This window comes from Triticum aestivum, chromosome 2A, assembly GCF_018294505.1.
Source record: "Triticum aestivum cultivar Chinese Spring chromosome 2A, IWGSC CS RefSeq v2.1, whole genome shotgun sequence".
Classification (NCBI taxonomy): domain Eukaryota; kingdom Viridiplantae; phylum Streptophyta; class Magnoliopsida; order Poales; family Poaceae; genus Triticum; species Triticum aestivum.
Window position 1 is genome coordinate 499,215,194 of NC_057797.1, and position 18,406 is coordinate 499,233,599.

Sequence of the window (18,406 nt, forward strand, 5' to 3'; positions counted from 1 at the left end):
CTAGCCACCCGTCCTCTATTGGCACTGTTGGCTCCGAGCTAAGGGTCGGAGCTGATGCGAGCGCGGCCTCTGGGGTACTGTTCGACGACAGAGCTAGGTCATACCCGTCGTGACAGTGCGGCGCGCCCGGCTGTGGCTCGAATCCATCGAAGATCAAGTCTTCGCGGATGTCGGCCGTGTAGTTCAAACTTCCAAATCTGACTTGACGGCCAGGGGCGTAGCTTTCAATCTGCTCCAGATGGCCAAGCAAATTTAGCCCGCAGTGCAAAGCCGCCGAATATGAAGATCTGTCCAGGGTGAAAAGTCTCGCCCTGGACCGCATCACTATGGATGATAGTAGGAGCCATCAAGCCTAACGGCGACGACACAGAGGAACTCTCAATGAAAGCACCAATGTCGGTGTCAAAACCGGCAGATCTCGGGTAGGGGGTCCCGAACTGTGCATCTAGGCCGGATGGTAACAGGAGGCAGGGGACACAATGTTTTACCCAGGTTCGGGCCCTGTTGATGGAGGTAAAACCCTACGTCCTGCTTGATTGATATTGATGATATGGGTAGTACAAGAGTAGATCTACCACGAGATCAAAGAGGCTAAACCCTAGAAGCTAGCCTATGGTATGATTGTATGTTATGGTTGTTGTCCTACGGACTAAAACCCTTTGGTTTATATAGACACCAGAGAGGGTTAGGGTTACACAATGTCGGTTACAAAGGAGGAGATATCCATATCCTTCCACGCTAAGTAGAGTCCCATCCGGACATGAGACGAAGTCTTCAATCTTGTATCTTCATAGTCTAACAGTCCGGCCAATGGAGATAGTCCGGTTGTCCGGAGACCCCCTAATCCAGGACTCCCTCAGTAGGAGTTGGGTTTCTCTGTGCTGGAGTAGTATCTATAAAAACTGGAGTTGGTTTATTATTTCCTGGCGTTTGGATCTTTTGCAAAGGCCTTGTTTGTAACCCTTCAAATTCTAAAATAGTCGTCTTCCCCTTGCATGCCTTGTATAGAAGAATGGTGATTTAATTATAAAACATGTAGCATCAGAGAGATGGAATAGGTACTGAAGAATAGAAAGGCATGGCATATTGACATGTATTCCCTCCATCCAGAAAAAAATGGATGGGTCTCGGCGTATTACAGTTCTAGATACATCCTTTTTATCCATTTCGGCAACATGTAATCCGGACGGAGGGAGTATGGTGTAAGAGCTAGGGATACGACAGGACAACACAACAAAAAAACACTAGTTGAATGTAAAACTGTATGCTAGCGGAATACATATAGAAATAACTAAGGCAACATACACGTGTATGATTGGGAAAATAAGATGGCATTGCAACAGAGCACTAGAACAACACTTCAATGTAAAAAAACATGGTATGGTAGATAGATGAAGTACATACTGATGAATAACAATGCATAAGATATTCAGAAGCATGATGTACAAATTAAGAAGATGGCATTGCGATAGAGTAGAATGACAGTAGTTGAATTTGAAAACATGTTATCATGAATGGAATAGGTACTAAAAAACAGGAAGGCATGACATATTTACATGCATGATCAGCATGCTAAGCACATGGCATTACAACAGAGTAGATACACTCCAGGACATTATATGCATGTTGTACCCATATCACAGGCCAAGTTAGAGCAAGGACCTTGTGGGGTGAAGAGGATTCATCATCTTTCTGCAAGTCTTCTGAAGAACCGCCTTTACATGTTCCATCATATTGAGTATCATTGACATCAAGTTTATTGGCCTTTACATTGCTCCGTGAGGTTCTTGTGGATATATCAGTGTGTGCAATTATATCTGACATGCATGGAAGACAACTAGTAGTTAGATTTATGTAATGACTGCCTGTAGGAGACGACATAAATAGTAGGGCTGGGGTTAACTAGCAGCAACAGGTCTCATAAACTAAAGGGAGAACACGGATGAAAGCTACAGAATATGTATTGTTTGTACTCGAGATTAACTAGATGGCACACAAAAGTATTAAAGAACAACATAGGAAATACTAGAAGTGGTATAATACTATAATCACCAGCCTGTGGGATAACATTGGCTGATGGATGATAACTATGGAACAGTGTTACCTAAAGAACAAGTATCTTAGCTGAACTATGGAACAACATTAACTCCTGAACAAGACCCGTAAGAGATCATCATGAATATACAGTGAAATGTGATGATCTATTTTCCATGATTAGATGAATAACAAAGCCATAAATGTTGCACACAAGTAAGATGAGGGTACAACCTATCTGGATGCCATCCATAGGAGTGAGCATCATGTGCTGACTTGTCGATGGCCCTACAGTTGTTGTGGCTGTGCATGTCAGGCACACGCATCTGTTGAGTGGGGACTATAGCTCCCTTTTGGTGTATGATTCCCTTGTTGGAGCAGCTGCGGTGAGTCGGAAGACGGTGTGTCTGAAGATGCAGATAACGCATAATGTTAAGAACGACATATCTCTTTGATCTGAAGAAATACACTAAGAGATCAACAACAAGGTACGAGAGTGGTCACACATCTATTGACTGAAGACTAAATTGGGGTCACACGATTTTATTTTATTTTGGTACTGCCCGATCTACGCCGGATGGCTGGCCGTCTTGTGCCTCCCGGCTGACACTGTTCGGAATCTTCCCCGAAGAGCCAGTGACCAACGGCAGAGCAGCCTGCCTCCGCCGTCCGTGGCCCCGGCCAAAACCCCGCTCCCCGCCCCACCGCACTGCCGTGGTTGTGCCGCCCCCGGGCCAATCCACAAAGGCTCCCCGTAATCCAGATTCGGCGGCGGCAGTACCTTCAACCCACACAACTCTAAAAGATAGCCATCTAAGCACTGGTTCCACGGCGAACTTGCGGCCCCGCACCCTTACGTTAGACACCAGCCAACCAACAGCCTAGGAGCTCTGCCGCCTCAAGGGGTGCTACTTCCCATTGCAAATTGATTGGCCCAGAATAAGAATTCAGACAACTGACACCTAAATAAAGTGATTTGAGATGAGGGTGCGACCTATCTGGCAGCATGGTGAAGTAGGCAGGTCCAGCTGCCGAGTCAGTGAGGCCGACGCGGTTGCAGTGGCGACCGGTGGCACGGAAAGAGCGATGTCACGATGGTCGACGGCTACGCCAAAGCAGCGCCAGGACTCTGGACGGATCCGAAGTTGGAGCCGCTCCAGCGCCGTGAACAACGACGGGGGTGAATCGGCTCCGTTACGGTTCATGCGGCCGTCGTCGAGGCAGCACTAGCAGCACGGAGTAAGAGGCACATGGCCCAGTGCACAACGGCAAATGGACAGCGTCTCCGGCATTAGGGAGGAGGGCGGCTGTGAAATTGGTGCGGTGGGGGCGCCATGGAGGTGGGGCTGAGGTTTCGCGGCTCGGGAGAAGGGAGCTTCCCGGGGAGAAGGTGATTTGGCGCCCACGAGGTATGAATTGGGGTGGGCGGGGGAAATTGGGAGGGGAGGGGAACCATGTCTTACAGATGCATTTGTCTAAAATGTGAGGGGGAGTTATAGTTCTACCCTTGCCTATAGGCTTTTCGGCTTGGGTCTGTGTACTGAGGACCGGGGATAGTAGAGTAACTTTGCTTCTCTGGGCGGGAGCGATTTCGGGCGAGGAGGGTGTGTTTTGAACTATAGTGGGCGCGAGCGATTTCGGGCGAGGAGAGCGTGTTTTGAAATAGTGGGCGCGAGCTATTTCGGGTGAGGAGAGCGTGTTTTGCCGACCATGGTTTAAGAATTATTCGGCACATGTCATTTTGGCCAAGGAGAAGGCGCGCTTGGATGAAGTTACGAACCTACCCTTGATGTACAACGGGCCAATTGATGCGTGTCCCACATAGGACGGTAATTTCGCGTCTCCCATTTATTTGCTCGGGCGAATTCCATCGAGCAGAGAGGATGTTTAACGGTTCATTCAAATTTTGGGAGAACGAGCATCCACGTCTACCTTACCAAGTCGATTCGGATCAAATTTTGAAATATTAGCTTGCCACTTCTTTTTTAGATGGAGAGATGATGCTTAGGAGTAATGTGTTTTTACATGCTCGTTGCTAGAGATTTACTATATGACAAATAGTTGACCCACTCAAAAACGCGAATCAAACCCAAAATGAAATATCTCGATTCAATGAAATAGCTCGTTCAGTAGGTCAAAATAGTGAACTAAATCCAAAATTGAACACCTCAATTGAGTAGCATGTTGTACAATATTATAGTACTCCATGAACATGTTGAAAGTCAAATTAATGAACTTGTCTGATATACGCATATATCCGTTCATGTGTGGATTGCAGACAACATGTTCTCCAATTTAAATATCTGAATGCAAGTTTATATCGAAACATGGTTTATATCAGTCTTTGATGCATAAAACGCGACCCCCCCTCTCTCGGACTCTAGTTCTCTCTCTCTCGCCGACTATCTTCAATTCTGTCGCACGCATCTAACACAAAAACCTTGTTCGTCCCTCTCCCTTTCTCTCCATCTCTCTCTCTCTCTCTTTGTGTGTGTGTGGGGGGGGGGTCTTTCTAGTTCACATGCATATATACACCATCTATAGGTCTCTCTCGCACACTATGTATGATACTCTAGCTAGTCCAAGCTAGATATCTTGGGTGCACTCATCGTACGCACACAGATTCCTTGGCTCTTTGCCTGTAACTCTCTCACGCACCACTATGTCGTCTCGGAGCTCTTCCCCCCTCTCTCAAACTCTCCATCCACCTGGGTCACACATACACATGCATATCTCACTCGCACTCGATAGGCCAATCTAAAACTCTATCTCTCCCCCTCGTTCTCTCTCCATCTCACACGCGCACACACACAATCTCATGCCCAGCTAGCCAAGTATGATGGTCTCTCACTCAATTGTAGGCACACGCAGTCCCCCCTATATGTATATGACTAGCTAATCTTAGTCTCCATCACAAACATGTGCATGGTCTACCTCGATTTCTCTCGGGGCATCTTTCTATCGCGCACGCACTCCCTCGATCTCCCACCCATATAGTCCCCTCACGATCTCGACGGGATCTCTCTATCACAAACACACCCTCTCTCCCTCCCCATGCGTCCTTGCCATCCATGTGTCCCTCTCGACCTTTGTTCCTTGTTGGCCACACCTCTATTGGACATGTGCTACAGGGGTGTCTCTCTCTGTTGCAAACAATCACACACTAGCTATCTTCATGTATCTCCTCGCCTCGCTTTTCCATCTCGGAGATGCATGCATGATATGTTCGCATAAGAAACGAAAAAACACACTCTCTCTCTAATTTATCGTTTGTTGTCACTTTCTCTTTCACACACATACTCTTTTTGCACACTTACACATTCTCCTTTACACACACTTGATCTGTCTCGACTGAGGCACTCTCCTCGGTCCATAGCATATAGATTTATTGAAAAGTCAAACATCACAAAGTTTGACCATGTACGTGGAGAAAAAGAATTACATCTAGTACGGAAAACATATACCATTAGATTCACCATGAGATTTAGTTTTGTATGATGTATCTTTGGTATTGTAGATATAAATAACATTTGCGTAAACTTGATCAAAGTTTCCAAAGCTTGACTTCTAAAAAATTAACATGCATTGCATTATCGAGCGGATGGAATATCTCTTTCCCCCTCTCAGCTATCTGACGCACCACTCAGCCTTATCGGGGCTCCTCAATCTCTCTCAAACTTTATTGGCCAGTTTGGTTCGTGACCTTACCCTCATGCCTTGATGGCCGATACTGCCTGGTGTGGACGTGAGATGTAAAATATTTCTGCCTGGCCAGGCTTGTGTGGTGCTAAAGCATTTGGTTCATGCCTGGGCCAGGCAAAGCATCAACATCCCATTAATCAATCCATGCATCAATGATGCTAATATCCATCCATGTTGCTGTTAGCCTCGTGGCCACACGACCAGGCACGACCAGGCGTTCGAAATCGGTCGCCTGGGCCAGGCTACTTGCAGTGTCTGGAGTTCAGCCACGCTAATTAAAGTGCAAGGGAACCCAGGCCAGGCAGGCTTTCTTTTTCACAGGGTAGCAACCAAACTAGCGTGCATGAAATCCAGCCACAACCCCAGGCCAGGCAAAAGATGCTCAGGACGCAAGCCAAACTGGCCTTATATCTCCCTGGTTCACACATACACATGTCTCGCTCGCGCTATACATATAGACCCATCCAACACTCTCCGCCCTTGTTCTCTCTCCATGTGACACGCACCCCCCTAAGTACCATAATCCCTCAATCCATCATAGGCGCAAGCACTCCCACCTCCTAAGTATGATTATCTCTTACTAGCCATCAGGAACGCACGTATTGTCTCCTTCCATCCATATGTCTATCTCGATATCTCTCGGGGCATCTTCTATCGCGCACACACCTTGTCACTCGATCTCCCACCCATGTAGTCCCATCACGCTCTCCAGGGGATCTCTCTATGACAAACATACACTCTCTCCTCCCCATGTCTGCATTTTCTCCATATGTCTCTCGCGACCTCTCTCCCTTGTTTGTCAGACCCCTCTTGGCCACGTGCTAGGGGTCTTGCTCTCTCGGTTCCAAACAACCACACACTATCTCCTCACCTTGCCTCCGTTGTCGAAGATGCATGTGTGATATGTTTGCATAAGACACGCACACTTTTTCTCTACTTTTATCGTGTGTTTTCATGTCTCTTTCACACACGCACACATATTTTTTTCACTCTCTCTCTCTCTCTCTTGTTAGGGACTATGTCATGTCCATAAGCATATGGATGTTTTGAAAAGTCAAACCTCAGAAACGTTTGACCAGGTATATGTGGAGAAAAACATTTACATCTGGAACAATCATTAGATTCATCACAACATGTACTTACTTCATACTATCATTTATCTTTGGTATTGTAGATATAAGTAATTTATTTATAAACTTGGTCAAAGTTTCAAAAGTTTGACTTAAAAAATGTTCGAACTACATTATCGAACGGAGGGAGTAGCTCTTTCTCTTTCTCTGCTATCTCTCACGGGCCTCCCCTCTCACTCGAACTCTCTATACCGACGGATTATATGCTCACTGTGTCAGCGTATAGCTCTGTATATTGTTTAGTTGACTGGTCAACCAATCCACATGCTGCCTTGTCAGCTCGTGTTCTGTATCTTCGTGTGCTGGCCCATGTGGCAGTGGGTGAAAATAAGTAAACTAGAGGCCCATCTGACACGCGGTGAAGTAAACAAAGTTGAAACCACTCGGGGTAGCACCCCGCACGCTAGTAAATTGAGGGCGCATTGAGGACAAACTTCTTCCGCGTGAAGGACGCACTCGCGCACAATTCACCACTGCGCGGCGGCATGCACAGAAGGACGCACTCGCGCACACCCAGCACACAACACACACCAGCACACGTGTACACCAGCGTCGCCGCCGGTTGAGATGGACGGTGAGGCAACCAACAAGCGGAGGCGGCTCGAGCCAAAACTGCATCCGGCGAGCCTGGACTTCATCAGCAGCCTCCCCAACAACACGCTACTTGTCATCATCGGCCTCCTCCCCACCAAATCTGCCGTGCGGACCGCCTTGCTCTCCCGGCGGTGGCGCCCCCTCTGGCGCTGCGTCCCCCTCAACCTCACCATCGACAGCTGCCTCTGTGACAGGGATTGCAAACGCATGGCCACAGTCTCCAAGATCCTTTCATCGCACCCTGGGCCAGCCAAACGCCTTGACATCCGCATGTTCAGTACCAACTGCAAGGTCCAACCCAAGTTCAACGAGTGGTTCTTATCCCCCGCCCTAGATCAGCTCGAGGAGCTCAGCTTTGAAGCTGGACGATGTCGCTCTCTGCCGCCGTCCGTGCTCCGCCTCACACCAACGCTGCGCCGTGCCAGCTTCAGCTCCTGCTATCTTCCCCAGATTAATGCCACGCCCGCTCTTCTTCTCCCTCAACTGAAGCAGCTCGACCTCTTCGATGTTGTCATCTCGAAGAAGGCTATGGAGCACCTACTCCACAGCTGTACTGCGCTCGAGTACCTTCGTCTTGAGCAGATCCACGGGTTCATTAGCCTCCACATCGCCTCGACGAATCTCCGATGGATTTATGTGTCTTGCTGGCCCCGCAACAAGACATCAATTGGGAAGAGATCACTCCAGTTGTTCCATGTTATGGTCATTGAGAATGCGCCTTTCCTTGAGAGAGTGCTTGTGTCGGATCTAGAAGGTCCAACAAAAATCAGGGTCATTGACGCGCCGAAATTGACAGCGTTGGTGTACTCGTCTGCCAAATTCTCCGAACTCTTTATTGGATCCGTAATCGTTCAGGTACAACACTCAGCTTCTTCTCCGTCTTCTTGAAATTCACATTTTTATTTTTCTTCTTGATGTATTTATGACCGTCTTCCAGAAAATGATTCCCACAAGCTTGACCCAGTCCGTGCGATAGTGAAGATCTTAGCACTAAAATCTATCGGCCCCAATCTAGATGAAGTTGTTGGATTCCTTACATGCTTTCCATGCACGGAGAAGCTACTCATTGAGGTTAAACTTCTTTCCTATAAGTAAACGGTAATCACAACGTAGCACAATTTTTTTCGTAATTTTCCCAAATTACGATGACAAGTGTAGTGTTCAAAACTGCATCTACGCACTACACCGAAAGAAATGTTTTTGGTATTTTTTCTCACGTGATCACCTGCATTGTTTTTATGATGTACTACTATAGTAGCCTAGGCTAGTCAGAGTGGAAAGTAACTTAGACTACTCCAGTAACTCTATGGTTACCCTAAGAGCAAGTACTACCTCCGTCCTGGTTTACTCTTCCAATTTTGTAGTATCAAAATTTGACCATAGATTTAACTGATAAAATGTTAATGCATGTCACTAAGAACAATATCGTTGGATTCGTATTTGAACATAATTTCAAATGGTGTAATTTTTAGTGACATGCATTGGCATTTCTTAGGTAAATCTATGGTCAAAATTTTATACTAAATACGAGGTAGTATTACAAAAGTGGGCTATGTAGGCCAAAACATGTGCCAAATTCACTTGTGATGCATTTGGCATCGATGCCCCTCGATTGCTCACCTGGTGTCCCAATCTGGATCACCTACTTTGCTCCGGTGCGAAATTAACTCATGCAATGAAAAAACACTGCATGGGAGAGAGAGAGGACTGAGGCAATAAAAAACACTTGTTTGGGAGAGTGAGAGGCTGGTGTAGTTGGTTTGATTGATTTGTTTATACATGTGGGTCTGTGTGCACAGCGGTGCCAACTCTCTCACATCACGAGAGCGGTGCCAAAATCTTTTGATTTGACATCGATGCGTGTTATGTGGCATACTTTTGCGAAATATGGCATCGGCCACATAGTGGAAGGCAACAAATGCCCAAGCTCTTCACATGCTCCTAGTTAAATGAGAGGAAACAGAAAGAGAGAGAGAGAGAGAGAGAGAGAGAGAGAGAGAGTAAAAATATCACTAGCCAGCCAACCCTATCGTATGAGCGAATGGTATTGGTACCTCTTGATGACACGGCAATCTTATGCAGCCAGCTGCTCTAATATGTTCTCTTCTTTTGCAGATAAAAAAGACCCGAAAGTGAAAAATGTGCTGCACTATAACAATATCATCGAATGCCTTGATCTCCATCTTACAGAAATTGATTTGATCGACTATCGAGGCAGCACATCTGAGATTAAATTGGCCAGGTTCTTTGTTCTGGATGAAAGTGTGCTCAAGGTAATGAGGTTTGGCGTTCTCTGGTGCAACAATGAATGGCGTGCTGATCACCGCAAGCGTCTAAGCCTAAATGGCAAAGTCTCCGCAGAATCTGAATTTGTTTTTGAAACATCAAGTGGCCAGAGACTCGAAAACTCATTTGCCCATTAGTGACTTGTCAGGGCGGTGGTTTTTAGTTTGTACGATAATGCTGCATCCACCTAAAGTAACGAAAGTTCTTACGTAAACTTCCTAGTAATTCCCTGTTCGTAGGTGCAGCATTACTCCTAACATTTGTAATATCAATTTGAAACTTATAATATTGCTGTGTCCTATTCCTGCATTTTCACTGCGAATCAAACAAGTCCTGAGTTGGTGATGATGTTGTGCCTCCCATCTTTCACCAATAGCCGTCGGATCTAGATCTGATGCATACAAACCAAGCTTCTCCATTTTTGCAAAAAGATGCCCGCACTTGTTCCCTATTTACAAACAACTCCTTGTCTCTCACAATCAGCCTCATCTCCTCCCCACCACATCTAGGAGTAGAAGGCCATGGAAAAATCTGGCGCGATGGCCGCTGCCGGAGCCGTCCACCCCCAATCTTGGTGTTCCATGCAATGCACGGGCATCTACACATGGGAAATTATGTCGAACAGGGCTAGTTGTAAGCAGGCTAGCTCTACAGCCATGAAGATAGTGATAGCAGACGGTGAGGCTGACTATGGTATGTCGAACACGGCGCCTATACTCAGGTGTCATCTCCGGCGCAGGGTCTTGTCACTTCACTGTGAGGAGCAGCACGTAATAATTTGACCAACGGGTAGTACAGTGCTAGTACTCCTACTACTACATTGGTAGTACTACTACTAGTACTAGTAGCACCACCGTCTGGATTTAGGAGTACTACCATGTCCATCTGGATTTTAGTATTTGACTAGCAATATCTAGTAATGCATGTCACCAAAATGTACTATTCCCTCTGTAAATAAATACATGGTGTTTTATTCCTATCGGCGAGAGAACTTAATGTTTTTTGCTACTCCTAACTAGAGTACAAATATGATTACATGCAATGAACTAAACACTGCAAGTCATGTTTGGTAGTCTCAAGTCATTGAAAGCATGCACGGCCCACATCTCTCATTGGTTGATATGTCACGAAATAAGAAACAAGGAGGGAGTTAATGCACCTTGCCTAAGTATTTTGGGATTATTTGGTTTTCGTGAGGTGACTTACACAACATTTTTGTTTACATGCATTAACATTTTATTACTTAAATCAAAGGTCAAAACTTGGCGCAAAATGCAAAGGGGACCAATAAACTAGTAAACATCAAACTTCTCTCGTTTGGCCCCAACTAGAGGTCCGGTGAGATGACTATACTGCACCGGCACGGAGGGGGACTGAGGGAGTCCTGGATTAGGGGGTCTCCGGACAGCCGGATTATATCCTTTGGTCGGGCTGTTGGACTATGAAGATACAAGATTGAAGACTTCGTCCCGTGTCCGGATGGGACTCTACTTGGCGTGGAAGGCAAGCTAGGCAATACGGATATGTATATTTCCTCCTTTGTAACCGACCTTGTGTAACCCTAGCCCCCTCCGGTGTCTATATAAACAGGAGGGTTTTAGTCCGTAGGACAACATACAATCATACCATAGGCTAGCTTCTAGGGTTTAGCCTCTCTGATCTCGTGGTAGATCTACTCTTGTACAACCCATATCATCAATATTAATCAAGCAGGACGTAGGGTTTTACCTCCATCAAGAGGGCCCGAACCTGGGTAAAACTTCATGTCCCCTGCCTCCTGTTACCATCCGCCTAGACGCACAGTTCGGGACCCCCTACCCGAGATCCGCCGGTTTTGACACCGACATTGGTGCTTTCATTGAGAGTTCCTCTGTGCCGTCACTAGAAGGAAGGATGTCTCGTCTCGTCTTTAAAGACAGTACTACTGTTGGGGGAGCTTTGGCTGTCGGCCAAACTCTCCGCCTAGGCGGTTTCATCATGACCGCCTATTCGGCCGTCGCGCCAACGATGACTTCTCGGATCATCGAAAACAGCCTCCACGTCAAATCGGCACTCGCCGAACAGATGGCTCCAATGGAGCTCGCCTCCTTAAACGAGCTCTTAGATTGCATCGACGCCTTGGGAGTCGCTATGGACTATGACCGGATTGGGCTTAAACCCGATCAAAGGGAGATTAACTCTCCACCGGTCACCCAGCATATTGCATGGTGGAGGAACAATGCGGCGACCTTTCCTCCATCTTGAGGACCAACTATGTCTGGATTCCCGAGCTCTCTGAGCCAGACGCCCGTTTGTGGGAGGACAATATCCAATCCCTGAACCTAGAGTCAGGCAGTGGGCCAGGATTATCGGGCTACACCCCGGAACTGGAACTTCCAAAATTAGAAATTCCTCGGCCCCTGGATCCCACATCAGGTGAGGGTTCAGATTCAATTCCACCCACCCACCCAAACATAAGCGATCTTTCCCACATCAGGAAAGAGCCTCAGGAAACGGTACATCACTATTGGGCCAGATTCCTCCTTGCGATGAACAAGGTTAAAGGCTGTTGCGAGGAAGACGCAATCCTATTTTTCTGCAATAATTGCACGTACAAGGGAATCCTTAACACCATAAATCGCCGTGAGATAACATGCTTCGCTAATTTGGCGTCCATAGTACGAAGGTATTGTGCGATGGAAAGTGCCTGGAAAACCGAAATAAACTTTTGGGATAATCCGGCCATGAATACAAACCCAGTCCAAAACAAAAGGGTGCATTATCACAATACACCCAGGTCAACTACCAAAAAGCAAAAACCCTCTACAGGGTACGGAACCGTATTGGAGGGATGGCTCAACGGACCCTGCAAAATTCATAGTACAGCGGATACAATACCAACGCACAGCCTTAGAGCATGTTGGATACTCCGGCAGGTGGCCAAAAGTGGTGAGGATCTACTTCTCCCAAATACCACAGAGCACCATCCCGTGGATAACAATACGGTTTTAACGGTCTTTGGGACCTTCGCGTCAAATAATAGACGCAAGCGAACACTCCGCAGCATGGCCGAAATCTGCAACGTAGCAGCAATAAATCCATGGAGTGACACGGCTATTACTTTCAATGCCAGCGACGAACCTAAATTCCGAACAGACCGAGCACCAGCCGCACTGGTCCTCCGTCCAATCGTGGACGGCTTTCGACTCACCAAAGTACTCATGGACGGCGGCAGCGGATTAAACCTCATCTATGATGAAACTCTTCAAAAGATGGAAATAGACTGGAACCACATTGAGCAAAGTAGCACAACCTTTAGAGGAATCATCCCCAGTCGGGAAGCATGCTGTGCTGGGAAAATCACACTAGATGTGGTATTCGGCACGCCGGATAATTACAGGTCCGAAGAAATTACATTCCAAGTGGCCCCGTTCAGCAGTGGTTACCACGCTCTTTTAGGATGGGAGGCATTCACAATCCTCCAAGCCGTACCCCATTAAGGGTACATGAAGCTCAAAATGCCCAGGCCCAACTGAATCATCACTCTCGCCAGCAATCCGGACACAGCACTCCGTGCCGAAAACAAAATAGCCACATTGGCCCTCGAGGCATTATCCGAAGCCCTCTCGGCCGAGGAATTAACCATGCTACGCTCCATAGTGGACAGGGACGACGTGATACTCGACAAGAGATCCAAGTCCACCTCTTTCAAACCAGCGGACGAAATAGTCAAATTCCATGTCCACCCAACGGACCCTGCAAAAATAGCCTCCATCGGGGCACAACAAAGCCCCGCTGTGGACGCCGCACTACGAGAGTTCCTGCGCGAGAACTGGGACATATTTACTTGGCATCCCTCAGACATGCCAGGAATCCCACACAGGCTGGCCGAGCATAGCCTCAATATCCTAAAGGGATTCAAGCCGATCAAGCAAGCTCTTCGGCGTTTCTCCGAACCTAAGAGACAGGCCATGGGAGAGGAACTAGCCAAGTTATTGGAGGCCGGATTCATCAAAGAAATAAAACACCCGGATTGGCTAGCAAACCTGGTGATGGTACCAAAGAAGGACAAATCTTGGCGCCTTTGTGTCGATTTCAATGACCTCAATAAAGCTTGCCCAAAGGATCCCGTCCCCCTCCCACGCATCGATCAAATCATTGACGCTACCGCAGGACACGAATCATTGTGTTTCCTCGACGCATACTCAGGTTACCACCAAATCAAGATGGTGGAGTCCGACCAAGCTGCAACGGCATTCATCACACCATACAGTCCCTTCTGTTTTAACACAATGTCTTTTGGGCTCAGGAACACCGGCGCAACATATCAACGCATGATTCAGACATGTCTGGAGAAACAAATCGGCAAAACAGTAGAGGCATACATAGACGATGTGGTTGTAAAAACCAAACACGTCGACTCTTTGATACACGACTTGAGGCTCACATTCGACAACCTCCGGACATACGACATCAAGCTCAATTCGGAAAGCTCCTGGGTTTCATCGTCTCCAGTAGAGGTACTGAAGCTAATCCGGCCAAAATCCAAGCTTTGTCACAGTTGGCTACACCAATAGACCTTAAACAAATCCAGAAGTTAACTAGATACGTGGCGGCTCTAAGCCGCTTTATCTCCCGCTTAGGAGAAAAAGCTTTACCCCTTTATCACCTTCTTTGGTGCACCGAATACTTCGAGTGGACGGACGCTGCCACAGCCAGATTGGAAGAAATAAAAGCCATCTTGGCAACCAACCCAATCCTGGCCACGCCAAACACTGGCGAACCAATGCTATTGTACATTGCGGCAACTCATCAAGTTGTAAGCGCAGTGCTCATCGTCGAACGAGAAGCTGCCGGACATAAATTCCCTCTTCAAAAGCTGGTATACTATGTATCCACTGTCCTCACTCCATGCAAATCACGGTACCCGCATTATCAAAAGATAGCCTATGCGGTATTCATGGCGTCCCGGAAGCTACGACACTACTTTCAAGAGTGTTTGATTACGGTAGCCTCGGAAGTGCCACTCAATGATATTATAAACAACCGCGACGCTACGGGCTGGATTGCCAAATGGGCCATTGAGCTCCTCCCATTCGACATAACATACAAACCCCAACGTGCCATTAAATCGCAAGTATTGGCCGACTTCGTCGCCGAATGGACGGAGGCCGAACACCCTAAAGAGTATGGCGCATACTCCAACTGGATCATGCACTTCGACGGTTCTAAAATGCTGGCCGGTCTAGGGGCTGGTGTCGTCCTGACATCCCCAACCGGGGATACCGTTCAGTATGTACTGCAAATATTGTATACAGACTCCAACAATGCAGCCGAATATGAAGCTCTCTTGCATGGTCTTTGGATGCAGTCTCCATGGGCATTGAACACCTGGAGGTGCGTGGAGATTCAAACCTCGCAATATCCCAAATAAATGGAGACTTTGACGCCAAGGATCCGAAAATGGCGGCACATCGAAACACCATCCTAAAAATGTCAGCTCGGTTCGAGGGGCTCGAATTTCACCATGTGGCTCGGGAAAACAATCAGGCGGCGGATGTCCTCGCCCGCATCGGCACAAAACACGATACGGTCCCCCCAACATATTCCTGGAAAGGCTGTTCAAGCCATCCGTATTATGGGAAGGAGACACCGTAACAATAGTTCGGACCCGGCCAAAATGCCCGATACCGAATACTCTGACACAATTGGAGGCTCTGCCATCGAAGTAACACCTTCAACCCACGTAATAATGGCCATTATTGCCCCGTGGACAGAACCATTCCTGGCCTACCTAACTAGACAGGAACTTCTGGAGGACCAAAATGAGGCACGCTGCATAATGCGGCGATCCAAGGCCTACAGGGTCCACGAGGGAGAATTGTACAAAAAAAGCACTACCGGAGTCCTTCAAAGGTGCATCTCCGAAGAGGAAGGGCGGAATATTTTGGCGGAAATTCACGCCGGACTCGGCGGTCATCACACAGCAGCCCGGGCCCTTATAAGCAAGGTCTTCCGTACAGGATTCTATTGGCCAATAGCCCGGGCAAACGCACATGACTTGGTCCAACGTTGCGCCGGTTGCCGGCTCTTTGCAAATCAAAGCCACATGCCGCCCAGTACCCTCCAAACAATCCCCATTACATGGCCCTTTGCGGTCTGGTGGTTTGACATGGTCGGACCCCTTAAAGGGGGAACCCACAAGAAAAAATACTTACTGGTCACGGTGGGTAAATTCACCAAATGGATAGAGGCCAAACCTGTTAAAACAGCCGAATCCGGACCGGTGATAGACTTCATATCCGGGGTTGTACACCGTTATGGCGTCCCCCACAACATCATAACTGACAATGGCACGAACTTCACGGCTGACAAGGTAAAACTCTGGTGCAGCAAAATGGGCATCAAGCTCGATTATGCTTCAGTCTATCACCCACAAACCAACGGTCAAGTCGAGCGAGCAAATGGCCTTATAATGAGCGGCATTAAACCCAGATTAGTGCGTTACTTAATGGAGTCTAACACGCACTGGGTAGAGGAGCTCGACTCTGTACTCTAGGGGCTGCGGACCATGCCGAATCGTAGTACCAGATATACACCATTCTTTATGGTGTACGGCGCAGAGGCAGTCTTGCCCTGTGACATAATTCATGACTCACCTCGAGTGAGCATGTACAAAGAAAGAGAAGCCGAGCTCAATCGGCAGGACAGTCTGGACACCTTGGAGGAGGAGCACGATGTAGCCAAAGCCCATTCCGCATTTTACCAGCAACAGACTCGCAGATACCAAAGCAGAGAAGTACGGACCAAAACTTATAACGTTGGCGAACTAGTTCTACGCCTGCCGGATAAGAAAAAGAACAAGCTCGAGCCCAAATGGGAAGGTCCCTTCATTATTGACCAAGTTCTGACCGGTGGAGCGTACCGACTGCGGGATGCATCGACTAGTCGACTCGAGCCGAACCCATGGAACGCGGCCAGGCTCCGAAGATTCTACGCCTAGCACCGGACTCTATGTTAGTCCCCTCCCTTTATCCATTTTCTGCATATACATCATCTGTCTTATTTCCCTTTCTTTCTTTCTCTTACTATTTCTCTAGGCCTTCAAGGGCCACCTTGTGCCTCGCTTGTACATTACAAGTGCGCTAGCCGCACTCTTCATACCTGGGGGCTTCTTTCACAGAAGCTTAAATTATTTATCTGGGCCTCACGCCCAACACATGTGTTATACTTCCGCATGTACCTTTTTTCACCATTATATGCATCGATATGACTTAAGTTTTGGCCAAGCTGGGTTGCCTGACTCTTGTATTTATGCCCTACGTTCCCGTTAATTCGGCTAGGGCATAAGGGGAGCACCTCTGCGATTGTAACTGTCGGGTCAGCCGGCTGTGTACCTCAGACTGGGTGAAGCCGAAAGGTAGCGTTCTTAAGGGAATATTCGGTCGGTGAACAAGATGATTTTTATTTATTGTCCATATCCGCCCCCAGATACTTCTTCTGCGTTTCTTATTACAGTCTGGACATGCACTTTAGGGCATGCTTACCCAGGGAAAGGAACCCTTAATGGAACTATTCTCCCTGGAAGATGTTTCTTACTACCCATGTAATATAACATAACTAGTTGGGCACTTGTCTGATAAAGCACTAATGACCCCTACGCCTGGTCTCCACGCATACCCCGGTTTTATGTAACTGAGCGGGTATTCGGATTCACTTCGGACTATCGGTCCCGGAGGTTGAAGCGAAAAGGTCTGCAAAGACAAATGATCTACAATCCGGCTAGAAGGCATTATACATGTCATTTTAATTACATAGTCATGCGGACTAACTAAATTCCTCTTCTATACCATCGAATAGGCGGTCCAGCTTACAATCCTGTTGAGAATACTTTGCGGCTAATTCTACTTGCCCATAATCTAAGCTAATGGGGATCTCTTTTCTGTCGGGCCCCACAGGTCCGACCTCGGCCATGTGATTTGGGTCTGCCTTGGTATACCGCGTCTTCACCATGGCCCAGGCTTCTCTGGCACCTTGTCGGCAGGCTGATATCTTCCATAAACGGAAGCGCCGCCGTGCTCCCTTCAGCTTCTCCGCAAGCTCTGCAACGCCTTCTGGCAGGGAGACGGACGGCCACAAGGCCTGGGCAACATTCTGCATCACCTGCCGAACTTGTTCGTGCAGATGTGACAGCTTGGACAGAAGATCACCCGCAAACCCGGGCATTTCCTTCGCGGGACGACCCATCAGCATACCTACAGACATAACGCTGTTAGATAGCTTCTTCGCCGAACTCCTTTAAAAAAGGATTCGTCCAAACACTTACTGAAAATGTCGCGCCGAAGCCGCTTATTCTCCTTCTCGGAGTTCGCAAGCTGGCTCCGAACGTCTTTTAGTTCCACTTTCAGCTTAATGTTGGTGTCTTGGAGATTGTTTTTCTCCAGCACAACCTTACTCAGCACGCGTTTGCCGGCCTCTAGCTGTCGCATAACATGCTGGTCCCCCGGACTTTCTCCGGATTCATCTGCAAAATCAATTGTTAGATCTGCAGACACGCCGCACACTATATGGTCACCACCATTCTTTAAAGTAAATGTTACCAGCGGGAGGCTTTTTCTATTCCTGCAATGCGCCAAGAGCAGCCCCCAGTTGGGTCTTGCATTCCTCCAGCTCTTGGGACA